This window comes from Bufo gargarizans, chromosome 4 (genome assembly GCF_014858855.1).
Source record: "Bufo gargarizans isolate SCDJY-AF-19 chromosome 4, ASM1485885v1, whole genome shotgun sequence".
Lineage (NCBI taxonomy): Eukaryota > Metazoa > Chordata > Amphibia > Anura > Bufonidae > Bufo > Bufo gargarizans.
Window position 1 is genome coordinate 20775778 of NC_058083.1, and position 21198 is coordinate 20796975.

At 46.8% G+C, this 21198-nt stretch overlaps 1 protein-coding gene across 2 annotated transcripts in view; it reads left to right on the top strand.

Moving 5' to 3' along the window:
* The first annotated feature begins 5760 nt into the window (after positions 1–5760).
* Positions 5761–21198, top strand: part of CYRIA (CYFIP related Rac1 interactor A) — a 106416-nt gene continuing 90978 nt past the window's right edge. For both annotated transcript variants that reach the window (XM_044291972.1, XM_044291969.1), the window contains exon 1: positions 5761–5873. The gene's annotated coding sequence lies outside the window, so the exon portion shown is untranslated. The remainder of the gene's footprint in view (positions 5874–21198) is intronic.

Here is a 21198-nt window from a genome sequence, read left to right on the forward strand (position 1 = left end):
AAAAATAGGGACAAGTCAGTCTCAGGATATTACTATCCACTTAGCATGTTGAATACACAATAGCTAATCATCTCAGGAATGGGAAATTCGCAGGGGCTGCGATTCTATGATTAGCAGACAGATTGCTTCCTTGTACTATTTCAATATGTGCTGAGACTAAGTGATGGCTCATAGTAAGTTCACATTATCATGGGACGAGGATTGTAATCACATTCAGGTCAGTGATGTCAATGTGTTTCTAGGTTTAGACGTCAGCCTGCAGGGAATGTATTATCCTAGAAGATCCTTCTCTTTCATATCTTCATATCTGGACTCTAGAAACCCTACCAAACCCTTCACCATCATGAAAGATTTGCGCCATGCAGTGAGGCCCCGGTGCCTGCGCAGTGCTTTTCCATGCTGCGGGTATAGGCTCTAAAGATGTATTGCACATGTGCCAATTTCTGTGTCTAAGGCTGACGCCACTACAACCAGGAAAAGCTACTGTGCAGGCACCGATTCCACGCTCCATGGTGCATATGTGGGAGTTGGAGAAGACATCCTATGATTTTGGAGAAGAAAGTTATGTCACAAAGCTGCTGACAGGTCCCTATCCTCTGGATAGGTGATCAGTATCTGATCGGTGGGGAGTCCGACACCCGGGACCCCGCCGCTCAGCTGTTTGAGAAGGTAGAGTGGCCTAGCAGCAGCTCAGCCCTATAGAAGTAAATGGGGATGAGCGCGATACCAAGCACAGCCACAATACAATGTACGGCGCTGTGCTTGGTGAGCTCTCACAGGAGCACCGGTGACTTCTCAAGCACATGATCGGCAAGGGTCCTAGGTGGACCCCCACCGATCAGATACTGATGACCTATCCAGAGCATAAGTCATCAGTATTAAAAAATCTGAAAACCTAATTAAAAAAGAGTTGGGAGTCTCCCAAACACATTAGATGGTTGGCTGGTACTGCTGACATTAGTTTTATGCAGCGTCCACATGTCGATGTTACAGTCCCCGGAGGTGCATGGTCATGTTCTGCTGCAGCCAATAACTGTCTTTAGCGGTGACATGGCCACAAGCGGCCCCCCGGGGGAAAACAGTCCAGGGACCGGAAGATTGACAAGCAAGAGCCAGCGGGGAGGACAGAAGTGGTGGGGACAAAGTAAGTATGAAGGAGGCAGTCTGTGGGCATTAGAGAAAAAGTCTTTATTCCCGGAGAACCCTTTTAAGGAGTTAAGTAGAAGCAGGCATCATACATCTACTGTAAAAATCTGATCTAATAGAAAGTGGAAGTATAGTTGTATGCTATATGTTTACTTCAGTTATAGAAGTACAGTGCCTTGCAGAAGTATTCACCTCCCTTGACTTTTTTCGTGTTTTATTACATTACAGCCTTAAGTTCAATGTTTTGTTAATCTGAATTTTATGTGATGGATCAGAACACAATAGTCTAAGTTGGTGAAGTGAAATGAGAAAAATATATAAATAAACTATTGTTTAGAAATAGAGAACATAAAATTGGCATGTGCGTATGTATTCACCCCCTTTGTTAGGAAGCCCATAAAAAGCTCACATAAAGAAGTCACATAATTAGTGAACTGATGTCACCTATGTGCAATCTAAGTGTCACATGATCTGTCATTACATATACACACCTAAGCAAGAGGCATCACTAACCAAACACTGCCATGAAGACCAAGGAACTCTCCAAACAAGTAAGGGGCAATGTTGTTGAGAAGTACAAGTCAGGGTTAGGTTATACAAAAATATCCAAATCTTTGATGATCTCCAGGAGCACCATCATATCCATCATAACCAAATGGAAAGAACATGGCACAACAGCAAACCTGCCAAGAGACGGCCGCCCACCAAAACTCACGGACCGGGCAAGGAGGGCATTAATCAGAGAGGCAGCACAGAGACCTAAGGTAACCCTGGAGGAGCTGCAGAGTTCCACAGCAGAGACTGGAGGATCTGTACATAGGACGACAATAAGCCGTACGCTCCATAGAGTTGGGCTTTATGGCAGAGTGGCCAGAAGAAAGCCATTACTTTCAGCTAAACACAAAAAGGCACATTGTGAGTTTGCGAAAAGGCATGTGGGAGACTCCCTAAATGTATGGAGGAAGGGGCTCTGGTCTGATGAGACTAAAATTTTACTTTTCGGCCATCAATGAAAACGCTATGTCTGGCGCAAACCCAACACATCACATCACCCAAAGAACACCATCCCCACAGTGAAACATGGTGGTGGCAGCATCATGCTGGGGGGATGGGACTGGGAAACTGGTCAGAGTTGAGGGAAAGATGGATGGTGCTAAATACAGGGATATTCTTGAGAAAAACCTGTACCACTCTGTGCGTGATTTGAGGCTAGGACGGAGGTTCACCTTCCAGCAGGACAATGACCCCAAACACTCTGCTAAAGCAACACTTGAGTGATTTAAGGGGAAACATGTAAATGTGTTGGAATGGCCTAGTCAAAGCCCAGATCTCAATCCAATAGAACATCTGTGGTCAGACATAAAGATTGCTGTTCACAAGCGCAAACCATCCAACCTGAAGGAGCTGGAGCAGTTTTGCAAGGAGGAATGGGCAAAAATCCCAGTGGCAAAAGGTGGTTCTACAAAGTATTGACTTTAGGGGGTGAATAGTTATGCACATTGACTTTTTCTGTTATTTTGTCCTATTTGTTGTTTGCTTCACAATAAAAAAATAAATAAAAAATATCTTCAAAATTGTCGGCATGTTCTGTAAATTAAATGATGCAAATCCTCAAACAATCCATGTTAATTCCAGGTTGTGAGGCACCAAAATGCGAAAAAAGTCAAGGGGTGAATACTTTTGCAAGGTACTGTAGTTCCAATCTATGGGTCTCCAATTTTTAGGAAACTACAACTCCCAGTATGCTCCGACAGCTGGGAGTTGTGGCTTCTTCCCAGCTAGAGATCCATGGAATGGAGACCATTGGGTAGTAACCTGGACCCTAAAAAGATGACATTTTGATTGTATTGCTCTTCTTTTCCAGGATGGCTCCTCAGAAAAATAAAAAATGTAGCATGCGCTGCGAACACTGCCCCCCTCCCAACATTTTTTTGTCACGGACTCATCACAGCATGGTGGCACATACCGCACAGTACCTACCACCGCTCTGCCGTATATGACCACCCATACTAAGACGGCCACTTCTTCCTACCTCCTCCCACCTTTCTAGGCTGGGCAATGAATGGGAGCTTTCTTTCCATTCTCTGTGATAAAACGACAAACCTGTCACTGATCGCATGTTGTATGTGGACGTATAACGACCACGTGTCAGCAGAACATCGCCCCGTGTGAACAGGAGGAGTGCTGCCAACAATGTCACTCCCTAAAATGCACAGCGCATGTGCAGGCGATTTCTTGGCAGAACATTTCTGCCCTGTCATGTCTACCTGACTACAGATTAGACAGTTTGTAGTCAGACTCCAATAGTTAAAGGGCCATATACAGTGCTTACACGGCTCTGCAGCGCACCTATACAGGATTGTAACGGTACCTTTGTTCTTTTCTTTAGACTTGCACCAGCAGGAAATTCATATGCAAATGAGCACTCGCAAGTGCCCAGGGGCGGCGTTCAGTGTGTAGGAGCCCAGGCTGCTCTGCCTTCTTCTCACTTTACTCCTCCCCAGTCTCTGCCTTTGCCCGCCCTTCAAGTCCTGACCTATCGATGAGGCAAGAGACTTGGAGGGCGGGCAAAGGAAGAGACTGGGGAGGAGTAAAGTGAGAAGAAGGCAGAGCAGCCTGGGCTCCTACACACTGAACGCCGCCCCTGGGCACTTGCGAGTGCTCATTTGCATATGAATTTCCTGCTGGTGCAAGTCTAAAGAAAAGAACAAAGGTACCGTTACAATCCTGTATAGGTGCGCTGCAGAGCCATGTAAGCACTGTATATGGCCATATGGAGGTGACAGACTCCCTTTAATCACAGGATCCTGTACTCCAGAGTGGTCTCCAACTATAACAAAACTACAACTCCCAGCAGGAGCAGGAACATCTGGAGAGACACAGATTGAAGACACGTGATTTGCAGTTTTCTATTTCTTTATTCCACTCCAGGTCTATGACATGAAGCATGGTTCCATCACAGATTTGGTGGGACAGTCCCAGATTTCAGTGGCTGTTCCAGGATGGCCCCGATATATCCATGTGCTGAGGGAGCAGATACAGTGGAATACAATGGTGAAGAAGGGGCTGTCCGCTGCTCCACCATTCCCCGGCAGGCAGGTGTGAGAGGGTCGATAAGGAGGGGCAAGACTTTTCTGAGGGGGCAGCGCTATTGTGAATCGGGTCACTAAGGGGGCAACACTATTGTGAGGGAGTTGCTAAGGGTTGACACTATTGTGAGGGGGCACTAGAGGGGGCAACACTACTGTGTGGGATCCCTAAGGGGGCAACACTATGGTGAAGGGGCACTTAGGGGGCAACACTGTGGTGAGGAGGCAGTAAGGGGGTTCAACTATTGTGAGGGGCCACTAAGTGGGCAGTACTACTGTGAGTCTGCAACACTATTGTGTGAGGGTCAGTAACGTGGGGGCAGGGGCAACACAATTGTAAGAGGGTTGCTAAGGGGGCAAAACTTTTGTAAGAGGGTTGCTAAGGGGGGAAACGCTATTGTGAGGGGGCGTAATTACTGTGGGGTGCACTAAGTGAGCAACACCATTGTGAGAGGGTTGCTAGGGGGTCACACTGTTGTGAGGGGGCATAATTATTGTGAGGGGGCACTAAGGAGACAACTGTGAGTTGGCAACACCATTGTGAAGGGGCACTAAGGGGGCATTACTACTGTGAGGGGGCACTAAGGGGGCATTACTACTGTGAGGGGGCACTAAGGGGATAACACTATTGTGAGGGGCACTAAGGGGGTAACACTATTGTGAGGGGGCACTAAGAGGATAACACTACACTAAGGGGATAACACTATTGTGAGGGGGCATTAAGGGGGTAACACTATTGTGAGGGGGCACTAAGGGGGTAACACTATTATGAGGGGGCAAACTATTGTGAGGGGGCACTAAGGGGGTAACACTATTGTGAGGGGGCACAAAGGGGGTAAAACTATTGTGAGGGGGCACTAAGGGGATAACACTATTGTGAGGGGGCACTAAGGGGGTAACACTATTGTGAGGTGGCACTAAGGGGGTAACACTATTGTGAGGGGGCACTAAGGGGGTAACACTATTGTGAGGGGGCACTAAGGGGGTAACACTATTGTGAGGGGGCACTAAGGGGGTAACACTATTGTGAGGGGGCACTAAGGGGGTAACACTATTGTGAGGGGGCATTACTCCTTTGAGGTCAGCACTAAGGGGCACCATTAGGCAGGCATAGTCACAGGGTCACACATGGTCAGTGAGCAGCAGGCAGGTTAGGAGCCCAGGCAGGACAAGGGTATGGAGAGGAATGGGGCAGGTCAGACGTGCGGCTGTGGAAAGCGCCCCAATCCTTGCCCCTCTGTAATTCGGGAGGCACACGTGCAGCCCCCTGTCTCCCCTGACAGGACAGCCCCCTCCCGCAGTGACTAGGTGTGTCTCTCCTGACATGACTGCTCCAGTGTCTCCAAAACAACTGCTAGCGCCACTGGAGTGACAGCACAGCTGCTTCCTGCAGCAACCAATCTCCCTAGCAACCTGTGACGCAGCCTCACCGACCCCGCCCACAATGTCACCACACCTCCCTTACGGCGTCTGCGCGCACACCAACGCACCGCCTTCTCGCACAGACGAGAGAGGGAGAGGGGGCGGCTGGTCATGTCACTGCGCATGCGCACTTTTCTCTGCTCATACCAGCGGCTGCAACAAGCCGAACAGTAGCGGCGAGGAGGAGAAGAAGAAGAGGAGCGCTGCGCCTGAGCTGTAAGTAACCGAACCCTCCGCGCCATTCTAACGTATCCCTCCGCTATGTGCCCTTCGGCTCACGGTATCCTAGGGAAAAGAGCCGGGAACAGCGAGCACATCCTCCTTGCGGCCACTGCTCCACCCACACACATTGCTAGGAACCTTCTCCCTGTATCCTGAGGGTGGTTGGGAGCCCCCTGCCATGCCCATGAGGTGGGGACCCCATAACCGTCCATGTATACGGCAGCACTATATTATCTGATGATGCCCACCACTTACCATTACATTCGGGGCTCCTGCCCTCATAAATGCTACATGGTGCCAGTCCTGACCCCTATTCAGACCCATATCCTATAGCAATGTCTTCGTGTGTATGGGTCTTCTGTAAGACAGTCATGGAGAGCCCCTTCAAGGTGAAAGCTCGGTGACTACCTCTAGGGCACAGTAATGGAAGGATTGAGTAATGTGATGCCCCCCTTGACATTGCCTCCTATGTGTGCCAGCTCCCCACCCATCATGGGTACATCAGTGCCCTCCATAGATGATGGGGGGGGGGGGGCCCCTGTGTCTGGTGGTCGTGTCCCTCCCGTGGACCCCCAAGCGTTCTGTTATTTCCCCCCGCTGTCATATTCTGCAGGGTATTGCTTTAGACCTAGCCCCAGGGCCTGTGTTTCTGACATTACCGCTGATGATGGATGTGGCGGCCATCGCTGCTCATTGGCCTCGTTCACACACTGAGGCCGAGAACTCAAGTCCTCAAACCTCCACAGTTTAACGTGGTCATACACCATACTGTACTTAAAGGGGGTTTTCCATAACACCGCGCAACAAAAAACAAACAAACGTTTCGGCTGCTACTGCGCAAAAACCGGATTACAAATCCGAAGTCAGAATTGTTGTAACACGTCACAAAATTTTGCTATGCATAAGTATCCCTAACTGAATGAGGCACTTGGAAAGCACTGGATAATTATGAACAGAACGAGTTTTACTCCAACAATTACCAAAGTTTGCGTAGTAAGTAGTGTTGAGCGAACTTGTGTTTAAAGTTCGGCGTCTAAAGTTCGGGTTCTCGAAAAATCGCTTTATGGATTCCGGTACTACAGACCACAACGGAGTTTAGAATCCATAACGCGATTCTTCGATGACCCGAACTTTAGACGCCGAACTTAAAACACAAGTTCGCTCAACACTAGTAGTAAACAGTGTATGAAAATGTAATGGAATAATAACAATTTCAAAAAGTCGCGTTTTTCAGTTAAAAGTCTTACTTGAGAAAGGCCCAGCACTGTTAAAAGTGCTTCAGCCATCAGCTTTTGCGTTTGTGAACGGTCATATTTTCCCAGCAGTAGTCCCCCATCATGTTGGGATTCCAGCGGCCTTGATACCTGTTCTCCATTGTAGAAATATCTTCATGGAACCGCTCTCCATGTTCGTCACTTACGTGTCCCAAATTGGGTGGGAAATAGTCAAGATGGGAATGTAAGAAATGCACTTTCAATGACATTCGGCAGCCAAGTTGTTCATATGCTGTAAGCGTGTTGTCTACTAATAGTTTGCAGCTCGTCTGTTCCCAAGGAAGTTCTGCACTACTAGCACAAATTCATCCCAAGCCATAAGGCTGATTGCATACATTTTCCCTCTTCAGATGCTGTGGTCAAATGTGACCACGGCATCTGCGCAATCCGGAAGTGGAAAGTCGCGCACTTCCACTCCGGTAACAGCGTTCCCCGGCTGAGATCGGGGAACCTGTTACATTGATCTAATAGGCTGAAGCCTCAAGCAGGCTTCGGTGCCTATTAGATGACTATACCAATACAGGCCACTAGGTGGGAGCATTGTATTGGTATAGTGCAGGCATGCTCAACCTGCGGCCCTCCAGCTGTCGCATAACTACAACTCCCAGCATTTCCGAACAGCCTATAGCAGTGCATTATGGGAGTTGTAGTTTTACAACAGCTGGAGGGCCGCAGGTTGAGCATCCCTGGTATAATGCAAATGAAGTGTTTAATTGTGTCTATATAGACATCAGTAATCACAATAGGCAATCTAATGATTGCCAGTTATTGTCACCCAAGGTAAAAGTAAGTTTTTGCAAATAAAAAAATGTTCAAATCACTCCCCTTTCCTAAAAATAAAAAAACGTAATAAGAAAATATTGTGGGCATCGCCGCGTGTCACTTCTACTACCCAATAACTTATTTTATAAAGAGTGATCAAAAAGTCGCACTCACTGAAAAGAACAGATAGTCCCGCAAAAAATTAGCCTTCACACAGCCCCGTACACATAAGCACAAAAAGTTATAGGGATCAGAATATGGTTATATATATATATATATAATATTTTTTTTTCAGTATTAAAACGTAAGAAAATTTATACAAGTGTGGTATCTTTGTAACCGTACTGACCTGGAGAATGAAGATAACAGGTCAATTTTACCGCATAGTGTACAATGTAAAAAAAATAAAAACATTTATCAGAATTGCATTTTTTTCCCAATTCTTCCCCATTTGGATTTTTTCCCCCGCTTACTACATGGTATGCAACTGTAAATGGTGGAAATAAACCTTCATAAGGCTATGTGAATGGGAAAAATAAAAAAGATAGGTCTATGGGAAGGTGGGGAGTTAAAAATGAAAACACAAAATGGAAAATCCCAGGGTCCTTGAGGGGTTAAAATCTAGACGTGTGAGGCAAATTCCGAGTTCATATTTGGAATCGGCACGCTCATTTTAGTATAAAGCCTCATGCACACGACCGTTTGTGGAATGGGTGGCCCCTTGTAGAAATGCCTATTGTTCGCAAAACGGACAAGAATAGGACATGCTATATATAATTTTTACTTTTTGCGGGGCCACGGAACGGAGCAACCGATGCGGACATCACATGGAGTGCTGACCGCATCTTTTGCGACCCCATTGAAGTGAATGGGTCTGCACCCGAGCCGCCAAAAATGCGGCTCGGATGTGGACCACAACAACGGCCGTGTGCATGAGGCCTAAATTACATGTTTTTCTCTCAGTAGCAAAATCATTGTTGCGCGGTGGATTGACAGGTAATGATTGATTGCTGGGACCCCCACTGATCACTGGAGAGAGGGTCCTGAGCCTGCACTATGTACAGCGAGCTGATAAATAACGGATAGCGGTGGGGTCTTGCCGCCGGGACCCCGAGAACTGGAGGTTCCTGAGAGCCCTCACTGAATGTCGGTCCAGCGCTCCATTCATTTCCATGGAGCAGACGTAGTGCACGGAGCAGTGGACTGACGTACGTGCTCCCGCTCCATCCAACCAGAGTGTGCTATAAATATCCGATAGATTCAGGGTCTTCCTCTCGGACTTCACCTTTCTCCGAAACGCGGGTCCCGTGCAGGTATTTTATGTCTCCCTTCGTTCGCCCCATATCGGTGAATGAAGGGAGCCACATGTGCGCGGCCAGCTCTGTTCACAGCTGCCATGGCATCAGGTGGTCGGGGGTCCCCTATTTTGGAAGTAGAACCTGAATAGTCTGTCAACAGCCTCAGGGTGCATGCACAGGGCACCAAAATCCACGTTAGTCCTTTCACACGTCCGTGGTCTCCATGGGCAGCGCGTGTACCCACTGACTTTAAAGGTGTTCTCCGCGCATAATCTGCACTGTGTGATCGTGATGGAACAAAAAAAAAAGTCTACAGACCCCAGCATCTAGTGTCCCTGGCTGAAGAGCTGATGGTTTGTGCCCGCAGTCCGTTATTGTGTTGACATTAGTATTTGAATCCTCCGCATCGAGGAGGCTGGAACTGTCCGGACAGTCGATGGGTAGTGGATGCAGTTTGTGCTCTGTACAGGTAGCGCTGACTGTCCTGCGGCCGGGGGGTCTCGCCTGTCACTGGGTAATGGCCGCAGTGGTGACAGCAGATGGTGGGAGGCTGGGAACGCTCCCTGCTCATTCACTTCTTTGCATTTTGAATGGGGTAAAGCGTCCATTGTGTCAAGGGTCACGTGAGGGGCATTCCCTATTATTTGTGGATTAGGCGGTATATGGGTGAATATTGTGTGCCTACTGAGGGTTGTAGTGCATCTGCTGAAATGTATAATTCTGTTATGAGGCTTTGTCCACATGCTCTGTGTCCTAATCAAATTTGCATCTAATTTGGGGGCGATAATGACCCCTATGAAGTCGTCCTCTTGTGTGGAAGTCTCTTAAAATCCCTTTTAGGTCCCTGCTGTCTCGTAGACCATACATGTCATTAGGCTGAACCCGTTGATTTTGGAGGGGTAGGCTGAGTATATTATGTGTATATGGGGGACGCCAGGGAGGGGTAGAGGGACGTGTGAAGGGGTGCTCCAGTTATGAGCAATTGTCTATCTGCTTGTCCTTCCCATAGACTTTGAGTGAAGCGGCAGCGTGCACCAGAACTGAAATCTGTGCCAGCAATGAGTCTGGGTTAGATGTCCCGAATAATCTGCACTCCTTCCCTCTTCCAGGCTGGCTATACATGACCCCGCCCACTTTTTTATTTTTTTTGAAAAGTGTCCAGAGGCACAAAACTTTGCGTAAGTGCGGTGTGCACTGAGTCTTGCAACTTTTTAACTCCAGTGTGTGGCGTCAAAAATGTGGAAGCACCCTTACTGTATGGCCCGCTGGTGCGACTGGCCGTACACGTGGCCATACCACTCGCCCTGGTGGAAGCCAATGGCCGCATGATATTACCGCAAAATTGTGCCGCCATTGGCCGCTGCGGGTGAGTGTGGCTTGGCTGCAGGTGCCAGCTACACCATGAGGTCATACATTGAGGCCTCCTGCACCCGCTATATTTTGTTGGCAAAATGGAGAAGAATATATAAGTTGCGGTCCAGCCACACAGAATTTTTTTCCTTCTTCCTTTTTTTTTTTTTTTTTTTTTTTCGTCGACCCGTAGAAATGAATGGGTATATGTGCGATCCACAAAAATTGCGGATCAGACATCATGGACCAAAAATACCATAGTGTGCCTTATTGTTTGACCAGGTACTCCCTCCCCCCCACCCCTTTCCTTCTGTCCGTTCCACAAAAGATAGAACATGTCTTACACTTGGCCACAAAGGTGCACCACGGACGGACCCATTGAAGTCAATGGTTCCGCAAAAAAAAAAAGAAGCAACACGGACATCACACGGATATCATCAGATATATATTTTGCATTGCGCAAAATGCAGATGGTCGTGTGACTGTTCAGCTTTAGTAAGTTGAAATTTATGAACTTCCTTGTAGTTAGTTTGTTTATTTTTATTTTTTTCAGCAGTTTATTGGTTTTTAGTGGTTTATTCACATGTAACCCCTTAGAGCCCAGTAACAAGTGCCTCTAGTTCTCTACAGCAGGATCATTACCTAAAACTTCTTCTTTTCTGCTCCTCTTGTAACTAATGATTTTCGGGGAGGGGGCGAGCTCTGCGTTATTCCCCCCCACCCATCCAAATAGTTGTACATCTGTCGGTGCAGGAAAACATTATGTCAGCTGTCTGGGGCTGTGGATCATGAATAATCAATTTGCTGTGGACACTGGATGAGGCCTCTTTATCCCCTTTGTGTTCACAATTTTATGTCTAGAAGCTTCAATCCAAAGTCTTAGTGAAATTACCAGCCCCCCCCTCACCCATCACAGACTTCTTATCCGTTCCATGCACCTAAATAAGGATGCGCGTGGGTTTCTACGGGTCGCAGAAACGTCCGACAAACCTGCCTGGTGTGAATCCACCCTCATTTGCCATCTCTTCCACTTGCACTGACCTCACGTGTCATTGAGATGTCAGAAAATTACATGGATGGGAGAAGACCCCCTGACAGTGCCCTGGGGGTCAGTTATGAACCCTCCAGCATCGCTGACATGGCTGCTTACTTCCAAAAACAGCGCCACCCCTGCCCATGGGTTGGGTCTGGAGTCAGTGGGGAACTGCAATACAATATACAACCTGTAGATAGGGGTGGTGCTGTTTTTGGAAGAAAGCATCATTTCATTTTTTTTATTTTATTTCTGGGCAACCTCTTTAAATACTTATATAAGGGATGTGTTACTTTCTGATGAGTGGAATATTTTCAGCTCCTCTGGATCTTTACTTGCTGTCAGTGAATGGAAACATTCTATTTCGTCCGTCTGCCCTGATTATGTACAGCGGACAGATGCCATTCATGTGACAAAGGGCTAGAAAAGTGTCCTTTTGGCCTTCGGCGGTCTGGTATATTTTGCCGTTTTCTGTATAGAAATCCAGTGGTTCTTCTGCCGCTCCGTTTTTTGGGGGCTCCACCGCGATGAGTCTCCTGAGGTCACAGGCCGGCAGTGCCTCCTCCGTTATTGCTCTGACTCATGGGCTTGGTGCAGTTTAAGTACAGGTTGTGGCTTTTATTAGCTGTATGTATTATGTGAGCGGCGTCCAGGCCGCCATGTACGTACCCTGCCGGCAGGCTCCCTGGCCTGATGCTTCACGCTTGTTTGACACATGCAATTACCTTCTCTGCTCGTTAAGTCTGGGACGCCAAGCTCTGGTTGCGTTTCTCATACTAGTCACTTTAACCCTCTATACCTTTGACACCGTGTAGTGAACCTTGGTTGTATCGGACCCCGAGAACCTTTATTTTGTAGCAAGGAGACCCCTTTAGGCCTCTTTCACACAAGCGAGTTTTCCAGCCGGATGCGATGCATGTGGTGACCGCACAGCGTCCGGACCGAATCCTGACCATTCATCTCAATGGGTCCGTGTACATGAGCGGCGTTTATAACCCCTTAAGAGCCGGATAACCCCTTAAGAGCCGGATAATTCCACATGGGGTAAAATTGCAAAAAAAAAAGAAGTTTTACAGTTTTTAAAAAAATTCATTTACGACATTCGATGTGCGATAAAACTGACCAGTTACTTTTGTTCTACAGCCCAGTACGAATCCGGTGATACCTTTTTTATATGTATAGTTTTTCTTGCGTTTTGATAGTGATAAAATTAAAAAGTGGGAAAAAAACTTATTTTTTTTGTAGCCATATTTTGACCCCTATAACTTTATAATTATGTTTACAGAGCTGTATGGAGGCTCACTGGGCGATCTGAACTTTTCATCCTTCTGGGCTGTGTGTGACTTTTTTTGATCACTTTTTTTATTTTTATTTTTTTTGTAGAAAATTAAGCGACCAAAAATGGCGTATTGGCCATTTGGACGCTTTTTTACATTTTGCTGTTTGCCGTATGGGCAATATACTTTTATACTATGGGCGTTTTCGCACATCGTGACACCTATAATGTGTTTAGTTTATTTTATAGAAAAAAAAAATATTTGGGGGGGGAAAAGGGGGGTGTTCTATGTTTCTATAAGAGCTACTAAACTAGTCCATGGATTGCAGGATAAAACTTACCAGGAAAGATTAAAGGACCTTAACATGTATAGCTTGGAAGAAAGACGAGACAGAGGGGATATGATAGAAACTTTTAAATACATAAAGGGAATCAACTCGGTAAAGGAGGAGAGAATATTTAAAAGAAGAAAAACTGCTACAAGAGGACATAGTTTTAAATTAGAGGGGCAAAGGTTTAAAAGTAATATAAGGAAGTATTACTTTACTGAAAGAGTAGTGGATGCATGGAATAGCCTTCCTGCAGAAGTGGTAGCTGCAAATACAGTGGAGGAGTTTAAGCATGCATGGGATAGGCATAAGGCCACCCTTCATATAAGATAGGGCCAGGGGCTATCCATAGTATTCAGTATATTGGGCAGACTAGATGGGCCAAATGGTTCTTATCTGCCGACACATTCTATGTAGATTATTATATATTTTTAATTTTTTTAATAGGGAACTATAAATCAATCATCTGATTGCTATTATCATAGACTCCAATGCACTCACATTGGAATCTATGATGATTTTACTAGTTTCCCATGGAGCCCTATTACAGACAAGGGCTCCATAGGGAATACTATTCAGTAGCCTCCTGCCGTTCATAAAGACAGGGGCTGCTGCACACACGCTCCGGCTCCTCCAATTGCCACACGGGGAAGCCGGAGCAAAAGCGAACCACGGTATCTGAGGGGTTAAATGTCCGCAATCGGCATTACTGCTGGTTGTGGACATTAGCCATGTCTGCTAGAAAAAGCAGGCGGCCACCCACGTCTATGGCGCTACAGTGGGCAGGAGCAGGCGCCATCTTTAAACACCCGCCCAGTGCCGTACATGTAAGGGTTAAATAATTAGGTGTAAGGCAGCTCTCATGTGCTCCACGCCACCCTCTGGGCACGGACACCGCACCTGGATGCGGGAATGTACAAGCAGTTCAAAGGAAAAGAGAAGTCCAGCTCAGGTCAGGTGTGAATACGTGGCTTCTTTATTTCAGCGGTTGTAAAATTCCACACAGCAAGGTGCAACAAGTGACGCGTTTCAGACCTCTAACACATCAGGGTCCTTCTTCATGACAAACACCATGAAGAAGGACCCTGATGTTATAGAGGTCTGAAACGCGTCACTTGTTGCACCTTGCTGTGTGGAATTTTACAACCGCTGAAATAAAGAAGCCACGTATTCACACCTGACCTGAGCTGGACTTCTCTTTTCCTTTGAACTGCATGTAAGGGTTAAAGCATCATCTCCACGTTCAGCATCTTCTATATTGTGCGTTTTTCATGCAACTCTGGCTCCATAGAAGTGAATGGGACTTGTGTGGAAGACATTCGGATGTGATGCGTTTTTACTGATGCTGGAGATGAAGATTATTCTTCAGTTTTTCTTTACGTGCGTGCAAAACCATAAAAAAAATTTTTCCTGACACAAGCCGTATCGCTCAGGAGAGTGTGAATCGTGTAAACCCAGCTGCCCCCACATCCCTAGAAATCAATGGGAGTTATGAAAAGAGACTGGTCCTGGGATATGCCATAGGTCAGTGATGGCTAAGCTTGGCCATCACTGTGGTAAAACTACTACTCCCAAGATGCCCCCCTTGCTTGGCTGCTCCCAGAACGCTATAGAAATAAATGGCACATGCTGGGAGTCATAGTTTCACCACAGCTGGAGTGCCAAGGTTAGCCATCACTGCCATAGGTGTGTATATACAGGTCCTTCTAAAAAAATAGCATATTGTGATAAAGCTCATTATTTTCTGTAATGTACTGATAAACATTAGACTTTCATATATTTTAGATTCATTACACACAACTGAAGGAGTTCAAGCCTTTTATTGTTTTAATATTGATGATTTTGGCATACAGCTCATGAAAACCCAAATTTCCTATCTCAAAAAATTAGCATATTTCATCCGACCAATAAAAGAAGTGTTTTTAATACAAAAAAAGTCAACCTTCAAATAATTGTTCAGTTATGCACTCAATACTTGGTCGGGAATCCTTTTGCAGAAATGACTGCTTCAATGCGGCGTGGCATGGAGGCAATCAGCCTGTGGCACTGCTGAGGTGTTATGGAGGCCCAGGATGCTTCGATAGCGGCCTTAAGCTCTTCCAGAGTGTTGGGTCTTGCGTCTCTCAACTTTCTCTTCCCAATATCCCACAGATTCTCTATGGGGTTCAGGTCAGGAGAGTTGGCAGGCCAATTGAGCACAGTAATACCATGGTCAGTAAACCATTTACCAGTGGTTTTGGCACTGTGAGCAGGTGCCAGGTCGTGCTGAAAAATGAAATCTTCATCTCCATAAAGCTTTTCAGCAGATGGAAGCATGAAGTGCTCCAAAATCTCCTGATAGCTAGCTGCATTGACCCTGCCCTTGATAAAACACAGTGGACCAACACCAGCAGCTGACATGGCACCCCAGACCACCACTGACTGTGGGTACTTGACACTGGACTTCAGGCATTTTGGCATTTCCCTCTCCCCAGTCTTCCTCCAGACTCTGGCACCTTGATTTCCGAATGACATGCAACAGTCCAGTGCTGCTTCTCTGTAGCCCAGGTCAGGCGCTTCTGCCGCTGTTTCTGGTTCAAAAGTGGCTTGACCTGGGGAATGCGGCACCTGTAGCCCATTTCCTGCACACGCCTGTACACGGTGGCTCTGGATGTTTCTACTCCAGACTCAGTCCACTGCTTCCGCAGGTCCCCCAAGATCTGGAATCGGTCCTTCTCCACAATCTTCCTCAGGGTCCGGTCACCTCTTCTCGTTGTGCAGCGTTTTCTGCCATGCTTTTTCCTTCCCACAGACTTCCCACTGAGGTGCCTTGATACAGCACTCTGGGAACAGCCTATTCGTTCAGACATGTCTTTCTGTGTCTTACCCTCTTGCTTGAGGGTGTCAATGATGGCCTTCTGGACAGCAGTCAGGTCGGCAGTCTTACCCATGATTGCGGTTTTGAGTAATGAACCAGGCTGGGAGTTTTTAAAAGCCTCAGGAATCTTTTGCAGGTGTTTAGAGTTAATTAGTTGATTCAGATGATTAGGATAATAGCTCGTTTAGAGAACCTTTTCATGATATGCTAATTTTTTGAGATAGGAATTTTGGGTTTTCATGAGCTGTATGCCAAAATCATCAATATTAAAACAATAAAAGGCTTGAACTACTTCAGTTGGTGTGTAATGAATCTAAAATATATGAAAGTCTAATGTTTATCAGTACATTACAGAAAATAATGAACTTTATCACAATATGCTAATTTTTTTAGAAGGACCTGTATGTATGTGTGTGTGTGTGTGTATATATAATATATTTATTTATTTATTTATTACTGGGAACCTGTCAGGTTGAACATGATGAAAAGATTCAGTAAAACTTGTCATTTATTCCTTTAAATCTCTGCTCATTCTGGACTTTGAAGTCCAGGAGGCGGTCCTATCAGTGATTGGCAGCTCTCTCTGTATACACAATCAAAGAGGAAAGGCTGTCAATCACTGATGGGAAAGCCTCTTGGACTTCAAAGTCCCGAATGAGCAGAGATTTAAAGGAATAAATGACAAGTTTTACTGAATCTTTTCCCATAAAAATATATATCAATCTGCTCAGCTCGTCCTGCTCTATAACCTGCTGCTCTATAGCGTTCCGTCGTCGGGGCTCTATGCCGGAAGAATCCTGATCAGTTTTATCCTAATGCATTCTGAATGGAGAAAATCCGTTCAGGATGCATCAGGATGTCTTCAGTTCAGGACCGGAACGTTTTTTGGCCAGAGAAAATACCGCAGCATGCTGCGCTTTTTGCTCCGGCCAAAAATCCTGAAGACTTGCCGCAAGGCCGGATCCGGAATTAATGCCCATTGAAAAGCATTGATCCGGATCCGGCCTTAAGCTAAACGTCGTTTTGGCGCATTGCCGGATCCGACGTTTGGCTTTTTCTGAATGGTTACCATGGCTGCCGGGACGCTAAAGTCCTGGCAGCCATGGTAAAGTGTAGTGGGGAGCGGGGGAGCAGTATACTTACCGTCCGTGCGGCTCCCGGGGCGCTCCAGAGTGACGTCAGGGCGCCCCACGCGCATGAATCACGTGATCGCATGGCACGTCATCCATGCGCATGGGGCGCTCTGACGTCACTCTGGAGCGCCCCGGGAGCCGCAGGGACTGTAAGTATACCGCTCCCCACTACTACTATGGCAACCAGGACTTTAATAGCGTCCTGGCTGCCATAGTAACACTGAAAGCATTTTGAAGACGGATCCGTCTTCAAATGCTTTCAGTTCTCTTGCGTTTTTCCGGATCCGGACAACGCAAGTGTGAAAGAGCCCTTACACAGCATTTTCATGGTGACGGCTTCCCCTTTAAGGGTTCATCCAGCACGAGAAAACACGGCTGCTTTTTCCCACCAACAGTACCACAGCTATTGGCATTGCATCTCGGCCCCATTCCCTTCAGTTTTGTCTGCTATTGCGTTCAGTGTTTGAGCTTTTTTCAGTCCAGATTGTACCCGAGAGGTGTGTGTTTGTTTTTGTTTTTTTTGTTCCATGTGCAAAAAAGCAGCGTCCATCAGTGAAAAAACGCATTGTATCTGATGCCTTCAGTTTTTCACACAATCCCCGTTCACCTCTATGGAGCCAGAGCAGCGTGAAAAACGCACAAGATGGAAGATGCTGCGTCCCCCCCCCCCCCCCAAACGCAAAGGGGATTCGTAGAAGAAGAAAAAACGACTCATGTGCACAGACCCATTGAGATGAACGGTCAGAATTCAGTCTGGATTCTATGCCTTCTCTACCCAAATTGCATCCGGGGGGAATATTTGAATATTTTCAAGATGTATTTGCAGTCAGTGAATGGAAGCATTCCCGTTTTTCTTTATTCTGAACCTGAAAACCTGTGCAAACCTAATATGTTCCCTGCCTGAGCATTTGCTTCATGGTTTCCATCGTGGGCTCAGCCTCAGCCCCCCGACAGATACATCTGCCGTCTCTAGGAGGTAAAATCTATTAGGTCATTATGGTTTTTCTGCCCTCTGGACGTATGGCTTTTCCCACTCGCTGACAGATCATGGAACAGAAAGGTGTCATAAGATACAGGTTTATTTACCTGTAACCGGGAAACCCTTTAATCATCCAGAACACGCCGGGAGTTGTAGTATGCTTGCTGACGACCTTGCCCTTTTGTACGTCACCTGTACGTGGCTCCGCGGCTTGCATTTCACACTGGATATTGGCTGCTTTGTCTTTGAAGACACATGGCTTTGAGGTAATGGTGAGTCCTACAATGGGGAGCGTCGTCCCATCTTATGTCATCATCCCTTTGTTCTGATCCCTCGCTCGCCAGGTGTACATGCCTATCGTCTGTGTGAATTCCAGCCTTGCCTCCAGATCTACAGCCCATTATACCACTGACTGACCAAAAACTGTTATTTTTTATCCTTTCTTTTATATAAGTACATTATGATCATCCACAGCAGTACAAAGTATTTCAGTAGAGTGAATCTGTCTATAGCCAGGATGCACAGTCTTTTCTGATCCGAGGGCCACATTATCAGATTTAACCAATTCTGCCAAAACCTAAAGGATTAAGGGCTCCTTTACACTACTGTCTGAATGAGTCTGCATCGGTACGGTCCCATTTATTTCACATATAGAGCATGTCTTATTCTTGTCTGCAGTCACGGACAAGAATAGGCATTTCTATTATGGGATGCCAGTTCCGTTCCACAAATTGTGAAACGCACACGGGTGGCATCCATGTTTTGCGGATCCACAATTTGTGAAGCGCAAAACACGGCGTGGCCGTGTGAATGAGCCCTAAAGGACATCTGTCATCAGTTTTGTGCTTATGACACTGGCTGACCTGTTATATGGCCACTTGGCAGCTGAAGGCCTCTGTGTTGGTCCCATGTTCATATGTGCCTGCATTACTGAGAAACATGAGTTTTTATTTTATGCAAATGAGCCTCTATGAGCAATGGGGGCGTTGCCGTTACACCTAGAGGCTCTGCTCTCTCTGCACCTGCTGCATCCGCTGCACTTTGACTTTAGGAGGTCAAGGCTAGGTGTGATGATGTTTTACTGCCTGATCCTGTCAAAGTGCAGAGAGAGACAGACGGATATGTTCCCTATGGCAGGCCTAGGAGCCATCACAAGGCCCATGCTGCTTCAGTAACGGATCAGAACCCTCCCAGTTTTGCCGCAGGGCGTACAGAGAGCCTCATCCCTCTAACCGTCTAGATGCAGCAGTCGCTATTGACCATGTTGTTTGAGGGGTTGAAAGACTGGGATTGGACTCGTATTACACAACTGGCACCTGCTGCTTATGGAGGAGGCTCGGCTCATCCTGCCGCCGCACGCAGGTGACATACAGTTGTCTCATTTGGCATCGAGGAGTTTTAAAGGGGAGCTGTCGGCTTTCTGACGTGTCGCTTGTACTCTCCATAAATTAATTCTAAAGAACATTTTCTTAGAACTCTGCCTTGTGCCAGCCCTCTGTTATTCCTCATGGAAATGTTTGAATAGATTGACAGCTGGGCGTCACCGTTGCCTGTCTCAGCGGGGTGTGTCCCTACATAGTCCGAGTAGCGGTTTAGAGAAACGCTCCCAGCTGTCAACGGCTTGTAATCTATTATTACATTTCTAGGAGGAAGAGCGGAGGAATGGCACACTTCAGAGTGCTTTAAAAGTGTTAATTTATGGAGAATACATACAGCAGAGCCCTTGCCTCTTTTTGTTGGTGGGGCAGAATGGGGGTCGGAGGGAATTAAACACATAAGATATTGACTGACCGTCCAGAGAGCTTACAGTTTCGGAGGACGTACCGGTGGGGAATCCTCTTTCATGCCAGAGATGGGCCCGGAAGCATATTCAGTCATCAGTACTTCTGTGGTGGAAGCATCCTTGACTTCGGTCATGACCCTATTATTCCTATTAGTAATGACAGTCCTGATTATGAGCAGGCTTCCCAGCTTTTCCCTGACAGTTGTCCATTTCCTCCTGGTTTTACCGCCATGGTCCGCCTTGTGGTCTGGTGATTTTTGTGACGCTCCGTCTACAGAGCAGCGGGTATGTATTTTGCAGGGAGTCATGCCGATTGTTCAGAGATTCTCCATCTTGGTGTGCATGGCGTAGCTAGACCTCATGTCGGCCCTATTTCTACCGACCGTTCGCAGTCCCCGCAGTGCCTGGTTGCTAGAGAGGTGCCGCACAGTATGGGGGTTGTTTGTCCTCAGCCACCAGTGTGTCAGACGTGACTTGGCTAAACAGCAAAGAACTGCATTGGCACTGTGCTGGCAGTGGAGGAAAGCGGCTTGGAATTCACATGGCTGGAAGAAGGCCGCAGCTTCGACAACTCTGAGGATCTAAGTTTTCGGAAGGAGTATGAAACTGACCAGGCAGCGGCCTTTTAAGAATACTTGCACACTTGGCCAAGCCCAGAATGCACGTGTGTGTGGGGGAGGTTGGGCCGACAGCTGTCAAAGGTCTGTGGCCCAGTTTGGAAGGGGAGATTCCCACGTGACCTATTTCCCTGCAGCAAATCTGCCACAAAATCTTCATGTGGTTGTATGCAGATTTCGGGCTCATGCACACGAACGGGTGCTGGCCGGGCCCGTGCTGTGGACCACGAATCGCAATGCACGGGCACAGACTGTAGGGCCGCTGTATGCGCAACGCAGGAACCATTCACCTGCGTGTTGCTGCACGGACAGAAAAGTCACGGACGCACTCCATCCGAATTGTGGACATATACAAAATGTATAGGCTCCAGCGAGGAAATAATGTCGGGATTTGATTTTATATTTATTTATTTTTTACTTAAAGGCCATTTTAAAACTTGGATCTGAAGCTGAACCCTATTTTTTTTTTTTTTCTTCTTGTTTTAAAATAGTTTCCAGTTTTAAAAATCGAATGCTGAAGTCCCGTGAGACGGATTTCCCTCGCCGAAGCTCATACATTTGAATACTGTACGGAGACAAATCTCCATACAGTATTGAAACGACGTTTTGACGGGAGTGATTTTGGATC